Below are 22,954 nucleotides of genomic sequence, written 5' to 3' on the forward strand. Positions count from 1 at the left end.
TGGCTCGCGGGCTCTAGAGCACAGGCTCAGTAGTTGTGGCGCACGGGCTTCGTTGCTCCGTGGCATGTGGGATCCTCCCGGACCAGGGATCGAACCCATGTTGCCTGCATTGGCAGGTGGATTCTTAACCACTGCGAATGATGGCCGTTCTGACTGGTGTGAAATGGTATCTCATTGTAGTTTTGATTTACATTTCTCTAATAATTAGAGACGTTGAGCATCTTTTCATGTGCCTTTTGGCCATCTGTATGTCTTTGGAGAAATGTCTATTTAGGTCTTCTGCCCAATTTTCATTTAGGTTGTTTGTTTTGCTGTTGTTGAGTTGTGTGAGCTGTTTGTGTATTTTGGAAATTAAGCCCTTGTTGGGCACATTATTTGCAAATATTTTCTCCCAGTCCATAGGTTGTCTTTTCATTTTGTTTTCCTTTGCTGTGCAAAAGCTAATGAGTGTGATTAGGTTCCATTTGTTTATTTTTGCTTTTATTTCTATTGCCTTGGGAGACTGACCTAAGAAAGCATTAGTACGCTTTATGTCAGAGAATGTTTTGCCTATGTTCTCTACCAGGAGTTTTAGGGTGTCACGTCTTACATTTAAGTCTTTAAGCCATTTTGAGGGTTTTTTTGTGTGTATGGTGTGAAGGTGTATTCTAACTTCATTGATTTGCATGCGGCTGTCCAAATTTCCCAACACCACTTGCTGAAGAGACTGTCTTTTTCCTGTTGTATATTCTTGTCTCTCTTGTCTTCTTGTTAAAAATTAATTGACCATAGGTCAGTTTTAGCAGGAAGCCTTTCAGCTTTTTGCCATTGAGTATTATATTGGCTATGAGTTTGTCATAAATAGCTTTTATTAGGTTGAGATATGTTCCCTCTATACTCAGTGTGGTGAGAGTTTTTATCATGAATTGATGTTGAATTTTATGAAAATGCCTTTTCCGCATCTGTGGAGATGATCATGTGGTATTTGTCTATTGTTGATGTGGTGTATCACATTGATTGATTTGGGTATGTTGAACCATCTTTGTGAACTTGGGATAAATCCAACTTGGTCATGGTGTATGATCTTTTTAATATGTTGTTGGGTTTGGTTTGCTAACATTTTGTTGAGAATTTTTGCATCTATATTCATGAAATATCTTGGCCTGTAATTTTCTTTTTTAGTGACATCTTTGTCTGGTTTTGGTATCAGGGTGATGGTGGCTTCATAGAATGTCTTTGGAGATAGGTAGGACTTTTGACAAATAAAGGTCTCTGATAAATTTCAGATGATAGTGCTGAACTGGGTAAGAAAGTAAAGAATCCTAATGGAAAACTTGATGGTTTTGTAAAAAGTTAACAAAAGGATTGGTTACTGAATGAACTGGTGAATATGATTATGATTTTATTGTTTTTGTCTAGAATATTACTGGCTTTGATCTGTGTTTTACAGATATAGGGAAGCCTTTCTCAAGTTAGTTATGACTTACAACAATTGAGTAAACTATACCTGTGGGTAGAATTGAAACATTTCTCTTTTCTCTCTGCCTGGACCCTCCAGAAGTTAAGAGACTTGGGTTCCCAGCAGCCTTATTAGGCAAGTGGGAAAAACCGTCTCCTGGCATGTGCAGGAATCTCGATATTTTGAGAACCTCTAGAAGAGAGAAATCCACTGAGGTGGAGTCTGATGGCTTTCCTGGCCTTGAGGGGCCTTTTCTGAATTCAGCCTGAGGCTCCATCTGAGGAGTTCCATGAGAGCCAGTTTGGAGTAACCTATGTGGTCAATTGACTAGACTTATTTTGTGAACAAATTAGTCTTGATTTGGCCGTGTTTGGTGGAGATGAGGGTAATTTTAGAGAGGAAAAAATGTTATGTTTCAGTGGATAGTAACTTCTTGTTCTGCTGAGGTCTGTATTTATGAAAGTGATTGTGTTAGCCATACTTTTGCCCTGAGATTCAGGATGGAAAGAGAATTCTCTCGTGAAGTTGTCAGAGTATTACTACTCTGAGATGATATATCATGAGATGATATATAACACTACTTGCTTTAAGTCTATTCCTAAAAGCACATGTACAATGTTTGTGTAGCAATTGGGTATAATTGATAAAATGTATAGCCTCTAAAATGTCCCCCACTGACATACCTCTGAGCTTGTGTGATCAGTTTTCTCCTTATGTGGATAACTAGGCAAATATGAAGAAGGCCTAGCACTGAGGCACATGATCTGGACATGATCTGGTCCCAGGACATATACTTTGGTCTATCAAAAGATTTGCAATCAAAAGGGGAAACGATGGAAAAATCTTCACATGTGGAAGTCATTCTGGCTTATACATCATTTAACTTAAAGTTTACTGACCTCAGTGGCCTATGGAACATGCATTGTACATCTGCTTTGGCCGTTGTGGAGAGGAATGCATTTAAAAGTCAAAATGAGGTAGCTGTAGTTCAGACATCCAAGGTAAAACGAGGTGGCCATTGTAGATGTGATTTTGGACATGTTCCTGTGTTACTGAAAACTTGAGTTTTCTGAACTATATTGCAGACCAGGACAGAAACCACAGGCAGGTGTGGCATTTTGCTTAATGGTCATGATCTCCCCTGTGTTGTGCCTGTTACATTTCTTCCCTAGCTTGAGCGGAGGAAATCTATTTGAGGTTTGAGCAGCAACACTGTTCTCACTGCAAAATAAGTCTAATTGCTGGGTCTACAGCGAGATGCTCTTGTCGTCCTCCTCTGGACTTCCATGATAAATTGACCCAACTAATGTGACCATGTGGGGATGACTGACAATGGGGGTAAAAATCTCTTACCATCTTCCTGTCCCACATATTAATATGTCAGAAGGACCCCTGTCGGTAAACGTTACTGTATAACATGTCATACACTTTGCCAGGGTGACTGCCCATCAGCTCCCCTGGGCTACATGGTGTGGAGTGGAATAGTCTGGCTTCTGGACATACAAGTCCAATTAGTGGGATTAACTGTTTCTTTTTGGATAAACCTAATAGGTTTACCCCTAAAGGCACCCAACATAACATGGGGTGGACACCTAAAGGACAATGCAATCAGACTTTTAATGTAACTGCTGACTCCTGGCTAGGCCAGTAGAATGTTTCCTTTAAAGCCAGAGCCTTCCCCTCCCCATGGGACTCTCTGGGTTTGTGAAAACCAGGGGTGGCTTTACCTTTCTTATAACTGGACAGGGCATGGCCACCATTGACTCCCTCTCCATTAACCTGGTAAGCGCTTGGCTCCAAAATTTGCCCACATCCTGGTGAATGACTGGTTTTAGCATACCTAGGTATCTTAACTCTTGATAACTTTGGCTGCTGGTGTCTGTATTGCATGTGTGGTATCTGGTTGCAGTGCCCCTCTCCATGCCTGACCCCAGGGATATGGTAGAAGAGCAGTGGACCAAGATTGTAAGGGTTCTGCAGGGTATGTAGGGATGGAGTGTATGGTCCAGCCACTCAAGATGGCTGTTCTCTTGCTCTCTGTACATCCTCTGCCCGACCAGGGCCTGCTTCACCTACACCCTATGTACATGACTGACCTTCCTACATACTTGCTCCAGGCCCCAGCTAATGACTGTTTTGGCTTTAGATCAGAACTTTCCACTATGCTCATCAAAGGAGCAGTGAGGGGCACATCCCTCTGCTGGTTTCCCCTGGTAACCAATGAGCCAACCTGATGTCAGTTCCTCCTATACTGGTAAGCTCCCCTTCCCCGGGGAGAGAAGACTGACACCATGTTCTGCCCACCATCCACTGCACGTGGTGGGGTGTCACTCCAGGACCTTGCTTCAGATGTGTAAGCTCCCCCATCCATTAAACCATTCATGTCTCTGTCACTGACTCCAGTCTCTTTGATTTTGCAGCTGGACAAGTACAGGCCTTGTAGGCCTGTGAGGTGCAGCCTAACAGGACTTACTGCTAAGATACGGGGTCTTTTCCCCAACAGGGAAAAAATGCCAGTATGTTACTTGGAAGTAAGGCATTGTCACTATTATTCACCACTGTCAGTTCTTGTATTCCCTATAAAACACATAGGATATGGAAATAAAGAAATGGAATCCAAATAAAAGATATATTTTGATAACAATAGAGTCAGGATGTTCTAAAAAAGCACACAAACAGGAAGAGCAAGGCCAGGGATGGAAATACTGGACTCAGTCAGACAGCTGGGGAAAGGGATGGGTGTGGAGGTTACTGGGGTAGGAGAATGGGCAGAGAGGGAAGCACCTGTTCCAGTTTGGAGGAAAACGGTAAAAAGGATTTAGGAGGGAGTGAGGGCAGAAAGACATGCACATTCACCTATATCAATATTTGGCCTCTTGCTAAATGGTAACAACTTTTATTTATTAAGGGCGACGTGTATGCTAGGCACTGTACTAAGCCTGTAACGTTGACTCTGATAATCAATTCCTGCAGGATCTCTATTAGGTGTGCTCCCGGGAGGGGGCAACCCTCTAAAACTCGGGAACATTGCATAATCTCCCTAAAGCTATTCATAAAGACCAGGGTTGGAGTATGAACCAGCCTAGTACGATTCCAAAGCCCTCTCTCCTCCCTAATATCTTCCATTAAAAAGAAAAAGGCAAATTAAAGTTTTGTGGATGAAGAAGAAAAACTAGCAGAATCTAAGCTCCATTTGTTTTAACCGTGGTGATTGGATTAACTCATCAACATTTGCTGAGAATCCATGAATTGTTAATGGATTTGTGGAAGTACTATCACCTTTGCTGTTGTCTGCTTGAATAGAGCTCCCTATTTAACTGCAGGGTATTTAAATTGTTTGGCTTCTCAGAAGCTTTTAATAGGCCTTGACCTGGAAATTGGCCAAGAGCTCTTGATAATAGTGGCCACTACACCGAGAAAGCTTATTTCTTGTACTAGTGAGAAGCAGAGAAAAAGGGAAAACTGTCACCAATATTGCTTTATTGGTGTCCTGTAGATTTTAATGGTGGGCACATATTATGTGTCCTGTAGATTTTAATGGTGGGCATATATTACCATGAAAGTAGACAACAGCACAAAAATGTTCTCATTTGAGAAGTAAAGTAGCTTTTCAGACGGCACAAGACTATAGAAGTCAGGTGCTCCGACTTCTTCCTCTGTACTAGCCCTTTTTAAAAAACACTAATGGACCCAAACAGCTCAAGGGCATTATAAAAAAGCAAATGAGGCTCATACTCTAATTAGAAACAATCTGAACCAAAGAATACACACGGTGGCCTAGACTGCTTCATGAAATTGAATAAAAACATGATGACTTGTACGTATAGGGGCACATGAATACCTACCAGTGATACTGGTAAAGTAGGAATTACGCAAAGTTGCATTTTTAGTGTCCCAGAGAAAATATGAATGAATAAGAGAAAGAAGAGGAGAAAATATGAAAAGGAAGATCTGTTAACATTGAATACACAGGGCAAAATAAGTTCATTGTGCCAAGCAGAGGACAAGAATAGATCTTAATTATTATATTTAATTATTTAATTATTATTTAATTTAATTATTTAGTTTAGTTTAGTTTAAAAAGTAATCTCAAAGATGATGCATTAATCTTCCTCGGGTAATTATCATGGTAACTCACATGTAGTATTTCTTTTTCTTTGACAATCTATACTAGCACCCAGAAAAACCAGCTGGAATTCTAATGGATTCCTAGGCTTTTGTAATCAGCGTTTTAGATATTTAGATGACCTCACAGGTCATCTAGTCCAGTGTTTAGTAGTAGAGTAGTCTAGAGACTACCTGAGTCAGAATTGGTCAGAACGATTAATAAAAATGCATATTCCCAGAAATCACACCAAACATACTAAATCAAAATCTCTCATAGAAAAGAGTCCTAGCAGCTTAGTAACTTTGCGTGTATACAATGTTTTCTTTATTTACAGATATCATGGGAGACTTACGGAGGAATACCCAGGCCCTGCCTTCTCCCATCCTTTCCCCAATTTCAGAGGACTTGTTTAAAATACCTACTGTTAAGGACTGAATGCTGGTGTCCCCCCAGAATTCATGTATTGAAGCCCTAAGGAAATGTGATGGTGCTAGGAAGTGAGGTCTTTAGGAGGTAATTAGGTTTAGGTGAGGTCATGAGGGTAGAGTCATCATGATGGGATTTGTGTCATAAGAAGAGGAAGATAGACCAGAGCTTCCTGTTTCTGTCATCACCTGAGGATACAGCAAGAAGGTGGCCATCTATAAGGCAGGAAGAGGGCCTTCACCAAGAACAGCATCTGTTGGCACCTTGATCTCAGACTTCCCAGGTTGCAGAACTGTAAGAGTAAATGTCTGTTGTCTGTTTAAGCCTCCCGGTCTACGGTATTTTATTAGGGCAGCCCCAGCTAATACCCTCATCCTGAGCTTGCCTTCTGTGTGATTTTCTGTAACTAGGACGTAGTTTTGCCCTTCTTCTTATATCTGGCATCCATAAAATGATTATCATAAAATGAATTTTTTTTTTTTTTTTTTTTTTTTTTTTGGTTACCACCAGGGAAGCCCTAAAATGAATTTTTGTTGCACCTATTCCTATTATCAGTGGGACGATGTCCGAATTATGTTAGAGTAAGACATGTAGGCATTTGGAATTTGTAAGTCCTGTGCCTGTCAGATTTTAAGTTTTATAAAGTTCATACATATGAAAGTTAATTGTGTGTGATCTTTTAAACCCGGCAAGGGGCACAGACAGAATTTAAACTCAGTTCTGATTCAGTACTTCTTTTTCACCTGTATAATGCCATTTTTAACAATTGTGAATCTATTATATAATGTATGCCAAATAAAGATAGTGTTAGGGTATTTGAATTAAGGGCCAACTGCTACTGTGAAGGTCCATTAAGCTGCTGTTGCTGTTTTTAATTCAAGTGAAAAAAATTATAAAAATGATTTGTTTCAACATTTCAATAGAGGATTACAGAAGGGAAAGTTTCTTAAACATAATAAAATATGGCCTCCTTATTTTACAGATGAGGAGAAAGTAGATTAATAATCTGATGCTTAGTCATGAAAAGTGTTGACACCTTTGTTGCCATAAAAGACTAATGAAAAAGATGGGGGATGAATTATTATTTATTTTTGGCTAATAAAACATATCAAAAGGCTATTAATAAAAAAAACCCCATTCCATTGTCAAAGATAAGTGTGACATCTATATAGAAAATACGTAATGTTTTTACAAAGAAGACCTAGATCTGTTGGAATAAAGAACACGATGCTTACTTGCAGAGGAAAACCACTGCATTGATGGCTGTAAGGAAAAAAAATTCATTAGTAGGTGGATTTGAGCACCATGTATTCCTTATTCACAAAGAGCAATGTTCACAAAAACTAGGTCTTCCTTCAGCAAACATTTGTTTAATATCTACCATGAGTCAGAATGTGCAAGAACACTTGAAATTCAGATTGGAAAGAGATAGGTTCCTAGCCTCTAAAAACATGCCGGAAAAATGATAAACTAGAATCCCATGTAAATATTTCTTAAACTCAAGAGTGGGACAGTACTAATAACTAGTACCTATTAACTACGCTACCTTTCAAAGACCTTTTTTGCACATTAGCTTGTTACTGCCCCCCCCCGTGAGAAAAATACATCTTGAGTTCCTTTTAACCGACATCAAGAAAAATGAGGCCAAGAAATTATGTGATTTACTTACAGCAACCAGGAGGATAAACTAGTGTTAAAAATTTTTTTATCCAAAATTTGAAAATGGGGCGTGGAGCATTATTACCTTCCAATGTAATAAAGGCCATTGGCTCAAAGGCCAACCAAGGACTATTTAACTCTCTGAGAGAGTGTACTTGTGCTTGAGTTTGCTATTTTACTATTTGATTAGAGTACAGATACTGTAAATAGCATGTTAACGTATAGATTTTTATTTGGTAGAGATGATAACAACAAAGATTATGGTTTAATTGTCCTGTTGGAAATTAACTACTTTGTATTTAATATTCTCCCTCCTACTATTCCCAAAATGCCTGTAAGTAACCAGTTTCTCAGAGTGGTCTTTTTTTTTTTTTTTTTTTTTTTTTTTTTTTGTGGTATGTGGGCCTCTCACTGTTGTGGCCTCTCCCGTTGCAGAGCACAGGCTCCGGACGCGCAGGCTCAGCGGCCACGGCTCACGGGCCCAGCCGCTCCGCGGCACGCGGGATCCTCCCGGACCGGGGCACGAACCCATGTCCCCTGCATCGGCAGGCGGACTCCCAACCACTGCGCCACCAGGGAAGCCCTCAGAGTGGTCTTTGAACAAGCTTTACCATCTTAATGGCTCCAACATTAATGACTTAATATATCTATGACAAATATTTATTCTGTATTTGTATGAGAGTCACTTTTGCTTTTTGATAGTTTGACACTATACAAATGATTCAGAAATTTATTGAATTCCATAATTATGACAATTAAAAATGACATTACTCTGAATTTAAAAAATAAAGTATTCTCTAGTTCAGCAACCAATAATTAAATATCATTTGTATTCTTATAGCATTGTCTGTGACCCTCATTGTATATTCAATATGGATCAGTGACTTCTTCTGTGTACAGTTTCTCACCCTAACCAGATTTTAGACTATCCCTCTTGTTTGCATCCCTCAGGCCGGAGGGAAATATGTAACATTAATGTGCACAAGGCCGATATGTCCAAATTGGTATTTACAGTGGAAGTTTAGACAGTTCAAACAAATAGAACTGGAACTGGCTGTTAGAAAGCTCAAAGAGAGAAATGGTAAGATTTACATGTTTCCTATATCTTTAAGTCTATATGTCCAGACTAGTTTGAAGAATAATTTAAAATTACAAGGACCAAAAAAAAAAAAGCAAAAACAAAAACTTCCACCTATAGCAATGTAGCACATATTCAAAGCTGAGTAGAATAACAAAGAAAAGAAAGTGAGAACTGCAATCAAGATTGGGAAAACAGGCTCAGAATGACAGATATTGACAGATATAACCAGGGTTCCAAGTTAAAAACTGACCAGAGTAAAAGACTTCCTAGGTTTGCTGTGGCTATGTAGAGAAATAAGGGGAAAAAGGCAGCAGAACTAATGACTTCTTGACTTTCAATATCATTATATTGCTGTTAGAACATAAACAGTCTATTTAGCCTTTTTCTTTCCTCTGTCCTTCTAAGTCCTGTATTAGTATAAGCAGTATTATACAGTCAAGATATATAGTTAAATTACCAAGTTTTTGCAATATCAGTCCAAAAAGTTCGTGGAGATCTCATTTTTTTCCTTTAAAATGGTTTAGAAGGATAGAGGTGACTGGAACATTTGGTAAATTGTCAAATAGTTCTGGCAATAAAATTAGTCACTCCAAAACAGTCAAAATTATCTTCCAAGCTTTATTTTCAGAATATGCAGTACAGAGCTCTCAGATATGAAACATTCTCAGCACTAAGACATAGAAGATAACATGCAACCCAAGATATCAAGCATAGTTAATTAAACAGCCTTCATGAAAAATGCAAGTAAACAATTGTTTTAGAGCTAGCAAACAGCCTTGTATAGTTTTACTCATTTCACATTTGATTATTTCGCAAAGACATCGTTTTTCTTGTGATTTGTTATAATGCCAAATTGCATGCTGGGAACACTCATAACAGTTTTCCAATTTAGCTAAATATTTGTACAGTTTTATTACAATGTTTATTTTTGTGAATTTATTGATTAAATATCTCCCCTGCAGCCTTTGCTTAGTTTCTCCTTTTATTTCACAAATGTATTCAATTCACATTATCTACACTAATGCTAAAGAAAAATAACACTGATATCTTAGAACAAAGAGGATCCAGGAGTGACTAAAAGTATCATTTACTGTCATGTCAACCCCTAAACATACACATAGCATCCATCTTTACCCAGCCTTAAAGCTTTTCTGATTTTGCCCTATAGGACCATATGGAGGAAATGTCTGAGGAAATGGTGAAATGAAAGAGATAATTTGTGAACTTGGCTGAAAGGTAGGAGGATGATAGTGTGTATATGTGTGTTTGTATTCATATATATTAACAGTACACTTGCCTAGAACATGATGAACCAGGATTACATCATAGAGGGTACAAATGAATGTAGTGTTCTGGATTCTGGTTAGGGAAGTAAGATAAAAACAGGAAAAATTAAAAACCACTTGATTTAATCACTTGATTTGAATCCCACCAGGAACCCTAGAGAAATCTCCCTGCTGTTATAAGTATCTCCATTGATACCAGTGTTCTGTTATCAATGACCTCTTTTGTAAGCCCATTGCCCACAAAGTTTAAGTGAAGTTTTTATTATTCCAGTGTTTTGGCCACAGAGTAAGAAATCTTCAGTGTGTTCCGGATTATGTCTCACTTAACCAGCTGAAATGACCTGCTGCCCAGGACCCTTTGATTTCATGGCAATATCCCGTCTCCACTGTCTCATCCTGGTGACAGTCATTGTAGGGCTCCTGTTGGCTCTACTGTCCTCTGCTGGTGCAGCCCAACATTTTCTTGTCATGCCTTCTCTTAGGCATCCAGGTCATCCACAGTCCTTGGAGATTTATTTAACAAATATTTAATAAACATTGGTCTTTCGCAGGCATTGGTGCTAGCCACTAGCCACCTTAGATATCTTCAAGAGAAACTTCCAGGAGTTTTTAATCTGGCTGATGTTCTCAGCAATTCCAGCTTACCCTGCAATTCTAGCCTCAGGGTTCCAGATCTACTGGGAGATGCTCCTTAGACTAACCCCTTGTTTTATAACTCAACCCAGTCTGCAAACACAGGACACTGTAGTGGGGTCACTATGACTCTGAACATCACTTATCTCTTACTCATTCTAAATCTTAGAATGATGTATAAATAATAGAAAAAGCAAAATCAAAAGCTTTTTTTGAAGAGAGCAATAAAATTTATAAAATACTATTCATAGTATCTGAAAAGAAAAAGAAGATAAAAATTGCCAACTATCTGTACATCCTATAGATACAGAAGGTAATAGGGGGATTTTATGAACAACTTTATACCTATACATTCAACAGCTTATATTAAAAGGGCAGGTTCCTCAAAAGACATAAAATGCCAAATCTGACTTGAGAAAAAAATAGAAAATCTGATTGCTTTTATCTTTTAAGTATAGTTGTCCCTTGAACAATGTCGGGGTTAGGGTTCCTAACCCCCCTCACATTAGAAAATTCACGTATAAATTTTGACTCCCTCAAAACTTAACTAACAATAGCCTACTGTTGACCAGAAGCCTTACCAATAACATAGTTGTTTAACACATATTTTGTATGTTATATGTATTATATACTCCATTCTCACAATAAGCTAGAGAAAAGAAAATGTTATTAAGGAAAGCACTTTTATAGTACTGTACTGTATTTATTGACACCATTAAGTTTTTGTCTGCTTACAAGTTGTCTTTCCATCAATACTGCCTTATATGTTACAAAACAATGTAGATGTTGTATGTATTACTAACATTTGACATCAAAAATGAAAAGATAATGTGAAAGAAATTCATATTTATTTGCAGCTATAATGATTCATGCATTGCTAACAAGCAGCGATATGATTGTTTTATGATAGCCTAGTGTAATTGATATGAATGCTTCATGGTAACCTAGCCTATATGCTAATGAATGTATCATTATAAAATTTTATGATATACAGTATTACAGTTATATTCATAATAAAGTATTGGAAACATCGTTACATTTTTTTTTTAAAAAGACTTATCTATGATGATAGGCTGATATGTAGTTTTTCCAATTACAAGAAAGAGGCATACTATACAGTACTGTAATTCTTTAAAAGCAAACTTACAAAACAGTAAGAAAAGTAATACGTTATTAACTTTATATTAAATATCACTTGCCCTGTGCCTACGCAAGGACAGACTGTTCACTTCAGTACAAGTCTTGCACACGTCGTTCAACAAGACGAACACTCTAGTGACATTGATGATGACACAAAAACTCCTTGCTGTCTCAGGGGTGGCAGAGGCAGAAGAGGTGGAGGAGGTGGAAGGAGAGGCAGGCACACTGAGGGTAACTTTATGAAAATACACTGTAATTTCTCTAAAAATGCTTCAGATTTTTCATTTCTCTAAAAATGTTTTTATATGGTACCAAGGCTTCTTCCACTGTTTGCTTTAGTTTCAGTACCCATATCATGTTGTAAAAGTCAAAAGCAGTCTTGTATAATTGGAACCCTTCTGCCAGATTGTCTAATGTCAGTTTGTTTTCTGGCACTGTTTCTTCTGTATCTTCTTCCTCATCACGGAGCACTGGTTTGAAAACACTCATCTCCATCAGGTCGTCTTCTGCTAATTCATCTGGTGTGGTGTATATTAGTTCTTGAATTTCTTCACAATCTGTATCTTGAAACCCTTCATACAACCCCTCTCTTTTTTGCCATAACCACAATATCTTTCATGATTACCTGACTGGCTCTTTTCTAAATCTTCTGAAGTCACACACAACATCTGGACACAGTTTTCTCCAGCAGAAATTTATTGTTTTGGGCTTGATGGCTTTCATGGCTTTTTCTATAACAACGATGGGCTCTTCAGTGGTGTAATCCTTCCAGACTTTCATGATATTGTCTCTATCACGAAAGGGTTCTCTTCATCGCATTGACAAACTTTTTTACAGAGTACTGTGTATCATGAGACTTAAAGGTCCTTATGACCCGCTGATTTAGAAGTTCAATTAAGGACACTGTGTTTGGATGCTAGTAGACTACTTCAGTGCCTTTGGTGTTGAACCCATGGGGTTCTGGGTGGCCAGGGGCATAGTCCAATATGGAAAGAACTTTAAAAGGCAGTCCCTTACTGGCAAGGTATTTCTTGACTTCAGGGACAAAGCAGCCATAAAACCAGTCCAGAAAATGGGTTCTCGTTGTCCAGGGCTGCTTGCTGTACAACCAAAAGACTGGCAGTTGGTGTTTAATCTTTTCCCTTCAGGGCTCAGGGGTTAACAGCCTTATAGATAAGGGCAGTCCTGATCATAAACCGGATTGCATTTGCACAAACGATTAGAGTTAGCTTATCTTTTCCTGCCTTAAATCCTGATACTTACTTCTCTGCTTTACTAATAAATGTCTTTCATGGCTTCCCCCCTCCCCCCCCCCCCCCCAATCTGCATTAAAAACCTATTCAAGCAGATAACCTTTCTCCTCAGTGATTTTCCTAATGGTATCTAGGAACTTGTCTGCTGCCTCTTGATGGGGAGAAGTTGCTTCTCTTGTTATTTTGACATATTTTTAAGCCAAACCTCTTTGTAGAATTACCAGAATGTCCTTCGCTGGCATTAATTCTCCAGCTTTAGATTCTTCACCTTTCTTTTGCATCAAGTTGTCATATAATGACTTCACTTTTTCTCAAATCATATTAGAGTCTATTAGGTATGCCTTTCTTATAGCAATCCTGCACCCACATAAATCTTCATTTTCAATATGAGATAAAAAAGATATTTTGCAAAAAGTGCAAGGTTTTCACACCTGCTGGCATAGCTGCAGCAGCAGCTTCACAAATTTCCTTTTCTTTTTCTTTCTTTTTTTTTTTATACAATGGTCTTCACACTGGATTCATTTATCTTGAAATGGTGGACAACTGTAGCTGCAGACCTCAATCTATGGTACATATCAAGCAATTCAACTTTTTCTTATAATGTCATGATTTTTCGCTGCTTCTTGGGAGTACTTTCAGCATCATTAGTGGCACTTCATATGGGTCTCATGGTGTCATTCAAGGTTTATGGTATTGCACCAAACACGATGAAAGATACAGGAAAATCACGAGAGCGGACTTTTTACTGTGATACACAATTTACTAGAGAGATGAACTGCTCACATGGAGATGGTTAGCCACACACTGTGTTTTAAGTGGATACTCACAACACTTGGCTCACCACAATAGCAAAAGGAGGTAGCTACAAACTTATTACAGTAGTACAGTATGTACTATAGTTAATTTTATGAAGTTATGATTTAATACTATATATTTACATTTCTTTGTTTTTCTCAGTGGTGAATGGCTTGATACAGTTTTGTATAAGTTTTGATAAATTTTAACTTTTTATAACAGATTTTATTTTTTTATAGTAATAAATGATAAAATAGATGAGTATGTACATATATTTTATGTATTCACCACATGCCTTTTTTTTCTCAATTTTTTGTGATATTTCTAGGCTATGCAATTCTTCCTCAAGATTTTTCAAATTGTCACAAATCTAAAAAAATAAATTCCAATATGTTCACTGGAAAGAATTCACATATAAGTGGACCATGCTGTTCAAACCTGTGTTATTCAAGGGTCAACTGTGTAAAGAAAACTCCAGGCTCAAAGTGGATCAACGGTAAGTTTAACAAACATTTAAGAGTAAAATAATCCTAATTCTATACATCTCTCAGAAAACAGAGGAGGAAACTTTCTTCAACTCATTTCATGAGGCTGTTACAAGAAAAGGAAACTATGGAACAGTATCCTTCATAAACATAGCCACAAATGTCCTTAACAAATATTGAGCCCTCTTTTGGTTGGATGAGGTTATTTAAGTAGATTTGGACAGTGATTATGAGAATATATGTATCTCACTTCTCTGTTGAAGCATTTATTGCTGATATGAAACTCTCCAAAACTATTTTGTTCCCTCTGCTACTCTCCAGAAGCAACTTTTGAGATAGTAGTTGTTGGAGGACAGAGGAAATAAAAAGTACCCACTGAACTGAGAAAGGTATCTTGAGAACAGAAAGACAAGGCAGGCAGCTCCATGTAATCAATGCATCAGTTTGTTTTTTTTTAACAACTTTATTGGAGTATAATTGCTTTACAATGGTGTGTTAGTTTCTGCTGTATAACAAAGTGAATCAGCTATACACATACATATATGCCCATGTCCCCTCCCTCTTGCATCTTCCTCCCACCCTTCCTATCCCACCCCTCTAGGTGGTCACAAAGCACCGAGCGGATCTCCCTGTGCTATGCGGCTGCTTCCCACTAGCTATCTGTTTTACATTTGGTAGTGTATATATGTCAGTGCTACTTTCTCACTTCATCCCAGCTTACCCTTCCCCCTACCCGTGTCCTCAAGTCCATTCTCTACGTCTGTGTCTTTATTCCTGTCCTGTCCCTAGGTTCATCAGAACCTTTTTATTTTTTTAGATTCCTTGTATATGTGTTAGCATATGGTATTTGTTTTTCTCTTTCTGACTTACTTTACTCTGTATGATAGACATCTACCTCGCTACAAATAACTCAATTTCATTTCTTTTTATGGCTGAGTACTATTCCATTGTATATATGTGCCACAAACTAGTGGTTACCAGTGAGGAAAGGGAAGGTGGGGGCAAGATAGGGGTAGGAGATTGAGAGGTACAAACTACTATGCTTAACATAAGCTACAAGGATATATTGTACAACACAGGGAATATAGCCAAGATTTTATAATAACTATAAATTGATCATAACCTTTAAAAATTGTGAATTACTATGTTGTACACCTGAAATTTGCATAATGTACATCAAATATACCTCAATTAAAAATAAATAAAAGCAATTGGAAAGGAAAAAAAAGAAAAGAAAACACTTAGAAGGGAGCAAAAGAGATGAGTTTAAGTTTTTAGTTGATTCTGGGAGACTATACAATCCGTTTTACATCCTTATTATTTCTTTCAGTGATATCTCCTATTCTTATTGCTCTGTGTAACCAATGCCCAAAGGTCCAGTTTTGCTTTATTATTCTTACTTTCATTTCTGCCTTGGTATTTTCTACATATTTCCTGCTATATCTACCTAGATATCTTCCAAATCAATTACCCAATAAGGGACATTATTCCTAAATTTGAGAATTGAAGAAAGATTTATGGGTCTTACAGCCTCCTAGTTACACTCAGTCCTCATTATTCATGGATTCCATATTTGCAAATTTGTCTACTCACTAAAATTTATTGGTGACCCCCAAATCAATACTTGCATCACTTCTGTGGTCATTCATGGACATGCGTAGAGTGGTGAAAATTTTGAGTTGTCTGACATGAATTGTCCCAGATGAGGTCAAACAAGGTGTTGCTGTGCCCTCTTCTTTCAGCTCCTGTTTCTGCAGTCTATTTAATGCCACATCTTATGCTCTTTTGTGTGTGTGTACGGGTGGGGAGGGGGCTTGGTGATTTTGCTGTTCTAAATGGCCCCTAAGCATAGTGCTGAAGTGTGGTCTACTGTTCCTAAGCAGAAGAAGGTTGTGATGTGCCTTATGAAGAATGTATATGTTCTAGATAAGCTTTGTTCAGGCAAGAGTTATAGTGTTGTTGGCTGCAAGTTCAATGTTAATGAATCAACAGCATATATTAAATAAGGTGTCTTTAAGCAGCAATCTGCATAAAACAAGGTTATATATTGATCAGCTGACAAAAATATGACCAGATGTTAGCAGGAACTTAATCTTGTATTTCTCCTAGGAGCAATGGTTCAGTGTCTGCTAATGCAATGCTCATGAGGATTTTTTTAGAACATTACCATGAATAAAGAGAAACAACTGTATTTCCTTCTGAGAATCCCCTTGTGTCTCACACAAAACATGCTCAGAAAAGCTCATATACTTCTCAACAAATAAAAATACTCCTCATTTTTTACATGTCACTTGTAATATATACTCAAAAATGTTCAAAAGTTCACTAATTTTAAAGGCAGAGTTAAATGATTTTTTAATATACGCATACACTTGAGAAACTACCAACTATAGCAAGATATAAAGTTTCCTCATATCCCTTCTCAGTCAGTATCCCCAACCTGAGGTAAGCATTCTTCTAACATCTATTACCATCTATTTCATCTGTTTTTTGAATTGCATGTAAATGGAATCACACTGTATGTACACTTTTGTGTCCAGCATATTTTTTATCAACCTAAAGTCTATGTTAGCAGTTGTATTTATTAGTAATGCATTCATTATGTATTACTGTGTAGTATTCCATTGTATGAATTAATCAAAATATATGTATCCATTCCCCAGTTGATAGACATTTGGGTTACTTCTAGTTTGAGGCTATGATGAACAAAATCGCTTTGAACATTCTTGTGCATATATTTTGATGGATGTATGGACTTATTTTTCATAAATAGATACCTAGGACTGGAACAGTTGTATGTTCCTCCATCATAAGACAGATGTAGGTTTAGCTTTACTAGACATTGATAGTTTTCTTAGATGGTTAAATAGTTTTCCTTCCATCAGCAACGTATGAGACTTCCAGTTACTCCACGTTCACCAACATTTGCTCTACAGATTTTTTAAAAAATATTTTAACCATTACAATGAATATGAGATATTCTCTCACTGTGGTTTTAATTTGCATTTCCCTGAAGACTAATAATAATATTGGTCACTTAATATTTATTAGTTTAATTAATTTACTGGGTTTGTGTTCTGTTTAAGAAATATTGCTTATTCCAATGTCATGAAAGTATTCTGTGTTATATTCCGGAAGCATTACTGTTTTATCTTTTAAATTTAGGGCTTTCCAATATGGATATCCAATTGGTCCAGCACCATTTACAGGAGAGACAGTCTTTTCACTTTTGAAATTTAAATGAAATGAATCTATTTGTCTTAAATCAGTTGCTCGTGTATGTATGGTGTGTTTCCGTACACTTTTCTATTCCATTTGATTCTTTGTGTATCCCTTTCATTAATACAACATTTCTTAATTGTTACAATTTTCTAGTGACTCTTAAAATCTATTACTGTATGCCTTACATCTTTGTTGTTTTCAAAATTTTCTTGAGTATTCTAGATCTTTATGGGTTCCCATGTATTTTAAAATCAGCTTTTCAATTTCCTGTGGAAATTTTCTTCTGAAATATTTATTGGAATTATGTTGAATTGAGTTCAATTGAATTGAATACTTAGATAATTTTGCTAATAACTAAGGTCTTAAAAATATTGTCTATGGATATTAAGATATCTAAAATTTTTTATTTGCGTAGTATTGACAAGGCTATGGAGAACTTTTTTTCTTTCTTTGTTTTCCTTTTCTTTCCTTTTTCTTTCTTCTTTTTTTTTTTTTTTTGTGTAGTTAGGGCTTTCTGAGGCAAAGAAAACTGAAACCTGGCTAAAATATAAGCCTTAGAAGAAATGATAACCAAACAGATAGTGAGAACTTAAGAGATTTACTTTCACAGAGGTATGTTTTTATTTCAAGGGGATGCATCCTGGAGCCAGGGAGATTAAATCTTGATTATAAACTCAAAGATGCTTGTCTTATCTTCCCCTAAAGACATTTATTTACATTCTAAAATGTAATAGCCCAGAATCATTCCTTTTCTCCTCTCAAGGACTGTTTACAATAGGGAACTATGTCTTCTCTACTCTCTCAGAAGGGAAAGCTATCCCTCTCCTATTTAAACTTCCATGTTCGTATTTTTATGGTTCTTTAGCCTACAGGACAGACTTCAGTACTGGTAGGGTGACATCTAATCTGTTTCTTTTCCAGAAGAGAAAAGAATTGGGGCAAATGGGAATTGATATGGTTAGTGCTATAGGTATATAATCTATTCCTGCCCTAGAAAGCTCATGCTTATTTTCAGACAATACAAATAAATATAGATACTAAAACCTTGTCAGTATTTCATACTTTTTAGTGAAGAAGCTTTTCATATCTTCAATAGGTTATATCTGAGTAGTTGGTGTTTTAAAAATTCTAATATAAGTGATATCTGCAAATTTCTTTTTTCCACTAATTTGTTGCTATTATATAGAAATCCAAAAGTTTGTTAGTAGCATATAGATATCCAGTTGATTTTTGTAGATTTGTATATATTTTGTATATTAATTGTATCCATCAGCCTTGCTAAATTCACTTATTCATTTAACAGTTTCTTGTAGAGTATTTGTTTTAATCTTTTTTCTCCCCTTGCCCCCATCTTTTTTTGGTGGGGGGTGGTTCTTGCAGTAGTGACTAATACCTCCATCACAATATTGAATAGAATTGTGCTTATATTCAGTTTGTCTCATTCTGGATTTTGGGGAAAAAGTATTCTCTGTATCTCCATTTAGTATAATGATAGAGATGGGTTTTTCTAGATACCCTTTTTCAGATTAAGGAAGTTCTGTTCCTACCTTCCTGAGAGGGATAATTATGACATGAATGGAAGTTTAATTTTTTTAAGTTGTTTTTTCCATCTATTGAAATGCTGATGTGATTTTTAAAATTTATTTCGGTAATGTGACAAATTATATTATTTACTTTTCAAATGTTAAACTAATGTTGCATTCTTGAAATAAAAATCAGTTGTAATGTAAAACAACTATATATGTGTATATATATATATAGTGGTTATATATAATTCATATATATTCATACATATTCACTGCTAGACTTATTTGGTAATATTTTGCTCAGCATTTCAAAATTCATGTTCATGAGAGATATTGCCTATAGTGTTACTTTCTTGTGATGCCCTTGTAAGAATTTGGTAATTTGCTATCAGAATTATGCTAGATTCATAGAAGAGATTGTGAAGTCTTTCATTTTTCTCCATTGTGTCAAAGAATGGGCATAAGATTCATAGTATTTTTTCCTTAAATGTTTGGAATAATTTGCCTTTGAAATAATTTGCCTTTGAAATAATCTTGGCCTGGAGTTTTCACTGGGGGAAGGTTTCAGTTACATTAATAGGAAAACTAAGATTACTCAGATTTTCTATTTCCTTTTTTTTTAAATTTATTTATTTTATTTATTTATTTTTGGCTGTGTTGGGTCTTCGTTGCTGTGTGTGGGTTTTCTCTAGTTGCAACGAACCGGGGCTACTCTTTGTTGCAGTAAGCGAACTTCTCATTGCAGTGGCCTCTCCTGTCGCGGAGCACGGGCTCTAGGTGCGCAGGCTCAGTAGTTGTGGTGCACGGGCTTAGTTGCTCCATGGCATGTGGGATCTTCCTGGACCGGGGCTCGAACCCGTGTCCCTGGCATTGGCAGGTGGATTTTTAACCACTGCGCCACCAGGGAAGCCCCTCTATTTCCTTTTATATTAGTTTTTTAAAGTTACATTTTAAAGGAATTTTTTTCATTTTATCTAATATGCTAAATTTACAATATCCTCTGATTTTAAAAAATGCATATAAAATATCTCCCTCCCTTTCAGTAGTGATATCACCCTTTCCATTCTTGATAGTGTAATTTGTGTTTTCTCATTTTTTAATAATTTCAGGATCAGTCTTCCAAGGGCTTATCAATTTTTAAAATATTTTCAAAAAACTAACTTTAAGTTCTATTGATTATCCCTATTGTATGTCTGCTTTCTATTTAATTTTCTTATATTCTTTTATTACCTTTTAATATCTTTTGGTTTAATTTATTCTTCTCTTTCTACCTTCCTGAGATGCAAACTTCATTTTTCATTTTTCTAATATATGAATTTAAAGCAAGCAGTTTCTCTCTATGCCCTTAACTGTATTCTTCAAATATTTTCATATGTCATTATATTTAGTTCAAAATATTTTCTAATTTTCATTGTGATTTTCTTCTTACCTATTGAAATGTTTAGAAAGGTGTTAATACATACATTAGGGGATTTTCTGTTCCTATTTCTGCTGTCAATTTCAAATATGTTACTCCAAAATTTCAATCCTTTGTAATTTTTTGGAGACATACTTTATGGTCCAGTATGTGCTCTATTTTTGGTAAAGTTTCTTATGCACTTAAAAAGAATGTATTCTGCAATTGTAGTATGTGGTAATCCAAACATGTCATTTAGGTCAAATTGGTTAATAGTATTGTTCAGATTTTTCATATCCTTATGATGTTTTTGTCTGCTTGTTCTAACAATTGCTAAGAGAATTGTCTTAAGTATCTTCTACTCTGATTAAGGATTAGTCTATTTGTCCACTTTGGTTTTGTCAATTTTTATTTTATATATCTTGTTACCATAATTAGATGGAAATAAAATTAGTATTTTTGTGTTTAGTGAATTGACTCTTTTATCATCAGATGTCCACCTTTAATGCTAGTAATACTACTTGTGTCAAAGTTTACTTTGTCCTATATAACGTAGCCACATCAGCTTTCTCCTGGTTAACATTTCCATGGTACCTATTTTTTCATTCTTTTTCTTTCTTTCTATCAATTTTCATATTTTTAAGTGTGTCTATTGTGAATAGAATATATTGAGCCATTTAAAAAATCTGCCTCACTGTCTTCTCTTAATTTTAGTATTTCATCACTATTGCATTCAGTATAATTACTGGTATAGTTGGATTTAAGTCTGTCATCTTGCTATTTGTTTTCAGTTTTTGTTCCATTTATTTTTGCTCTAATTTGTTTCTTTTCGGTTTTGTTGTATTAAACAAGTATTTTAAAAATGATTCCATTTTATCTCTTCTAACATTTTAGATATAACCTTTGTGTTAATATTTAAGTGGTTATGTTGCCCGTTATAGGTCATCCTTGAACTTATTTCAGATTGTCATATTAGTAATTTTACCATTTTATGAATAATTCAGAAACCTTTCAATAGTTTAACTATATTTAACAATCTTCTGCCCTCATGTGATACAAACATATATTTCACTTCTGTATTTGTTATAAATTCTAGAAGACGTTGATGTTATTCACGATTTAAACAGATAATATTCTTTTGTATTCACCCACATACTTACCTTTTCAGATACTTTTCATTCCTTTCTGACGTTCTGTGCTTCCATCTGACATCAGTTTATTTCAGCCTGAATAATTTATTTTAGCATTTCTTGTACTGTGGTGTGTTGACAAGTATGTCAGCTTTTGTTGTCAATAAGCACGTTTATTTCACTTTCATTTTGAATGGTATTTTTGCTGAATATAAAATTGTAAATTATTAGGTTTTTTTTCTTTCAGCACTTCAGAGTTGTCCGTTATCTTCTTCCAATGTTTCTTTTGCAAAGTTATCTGTCGGCTTTATTTCTATTACTGCAATGCAAAGGGTCTTTTTCTCTGGCTGATTTTATGAGATTCTCCTCATTTTTGTTTTCAGCAGTTTCACTATAATGTGTGGTTTCCTTTTTTTATCCTGCTTGGAGTTTCCTGAGGTTCTTGTATCTGGTGTTTATATATTTCATTAGTTTATGAAAATTCCTGGATATCACTTCCAATATTGTTTCTGCCTCATTTTCCCTCTCCCTCTCTTTTCCATCTGGGTCCTCATTTACTTATAATAAACTATTTGAGTCCTTTTTCACTTGGTTATTTATTTTTCAGATATTTCATTGTTAGTGTATAGAAACACAACTGATTTCTGTATGTTGATTTTGTATCCTACAACTTTACTGAATTCATTAATTAGTTCTAACAGTTTTTTGATTGTCTTTAGGATTTTCTATATATAAAATCCAATCATCTGCAAATAAAGAAAAATTTACGTTTTCCCTTCTGATTTGGATAATTTTTATTCTTTTATCTTATCTGATTTCTCAAGCTAAGACTTCTAGTACTTTGTTGAATAAGGATGGTGAGAGTGGGTACCCTTGTCTTATTCCTGATCTCAGAGGAAAAGCTTTCAAAATTTCACCATTGAGTATGAAGTGTGTGGCTTTTCCCATAGGGCTTTTATTATGTTGAGGTATGTTCCTTCCATACTCAATTTGTTGAGGGTTTTATCATGAAAGGATGCTGCATTTTGTCAAATGCTTTTTCTGCATCTGTTGAGATGGTCATGTGATTTTTATCTTTCTTTCTTTTAATGTGGATATCACGTTTAATGTGGTTTATGTATGTCAAACCATCCTTTCATCCCAAGCATAAATCCCACTTGATCATGATGTATGATCCTTTTAATGTGCTGTTGAATTCAACTTGCTAATATTTTTTTTTCAAAGGAGACACAGCTGGCCAACAGATACATAAAATGGTGTTCAATATCACTAATCATCACGGAAATGCAAATCAAAACCACAATGAGATATTACCTCACACTTGTTAGAATGACTATCATCAAAAAGACAAGAGATAACAAGTGTTGGCAAAGATG

This window comes from Neophocaena asiaeorientalis, unplaced genomic scaffold, assembly GCF_003031525.2.
Source record: "Neophocaena asiaeorientalis asiaeorientalis breed wild unplaced genomic scaffold, Neophocaena_asiaeorientalis_V1.1 scaffold70, whole genome shotgun sequence".
Classification (NCBI taxonomy): Eukaryota; Metazoa; Chordata; class Mammalia; order Artiodactyla; family Phocoenidae; genus Neophocaena; species Neophocaena asiaeorientalis.